Here is a 1159-nt window from a genome sequence, read left to right on the forward strand (position 1 = left end):
CTAGACGCCCTCTATTTTGTATATATAAGACCGGCGAGAAGTGACGACATAGATAATTCAATATAGTTGCAGATAGAGAGATTGAAGGTATAGACACGGATAATCGTGTCAAGCAGGCACCGTAAGTGCGTGAATCATTGTGAATTATAGCGTGTGTTTAAGTTAAAGTGACTGTGGAAATTAAGTGTATTGCAATGTTGAATTGAGAAAGAATAAACTAGTTTTACTTAAGAAAATACTTGTATCGCAGAAGTTTCTCGAAAAGAATTTCTACGGAAAATTAACAAACGAACACAGACGTAACAATATATATATATATTTGGAACAAGTTAAACGTATGTACAACAGATTCTTCACAGTATAGAGATTATAGGCATATCATAAATACTATGTATATAGTTCTCTTCATCTTGTCAAAAGTCCACTTAGGCCTATTCAATTACTTTAGAATTTCAGTTGACAAGCTGAACTATCTTCTCTGTTACTATCGCACTAGTATATTTTGTGTGTGATTCACTTACAATTGTGGCGCGAGTTACCGCAGTCGTTTACTTCTCTTTCAGTACTGTTTGGTCTTTTTTACTGTTCCTTTTGTCAAAGTGCACTCCGACTGATTCAATTACTTTAGAACCACGCTTCTCTGATCTCCTTTTCTACTGCTAGGCTTACTCCAGCATATTAAACGTTAGGCCTATGTTAATCTTTAGGCCTATCACTACTACGGCAGTTAGCTACACGCCGAACTTTTTCTTGCTTGTAACTTTGCTTTCTTCTGCTATTTTCTATCTATTTGTTTCCGCTAGTCTCACACTATTTATATGTTTATCACTTAATCGTCTACCCGCCTTTGAAAAATCTCTATATTCTCGACGTCAGCTTCCTAGAATCGTCTGCTTTTAACTTTTATTATGACAAAACTAAACAATAATAAAATATTCACTCACAAAAATAAATTAATCAATTATATGTAAACTAAGATGTCTTTTATATCATGACATCATAGAATTACCGCTGACTCACTGGGTGACTCATACTCAGGATTTCTATAACTACATGTTTATGTATTTGAAGCAGAATTATACATTTTGAGTTGTTGAACATATTGTTATGTATCTGCTCGTTTGTTAATTTCCGGTATAAATTCAAGTCCTTTCTAAAC

The sequence above is a fragment of the Limulus polyphemus genome, unplaced genomic scaffold, assembly GCF_000517525.1.
Source record: "Limulus polyphemus unplaced genomic scaffold, Limulus_polyphemus-2.1.2 Scaffold519, whole genome shotgun sequence".
Classification (NCBI taxonomy): domain Eukaryota; kingdom Metazoa; phylum Arthropoda; class Merostomata; order Xiphosura; family Limulidae; genus Limulus; species Limulus polyphemus.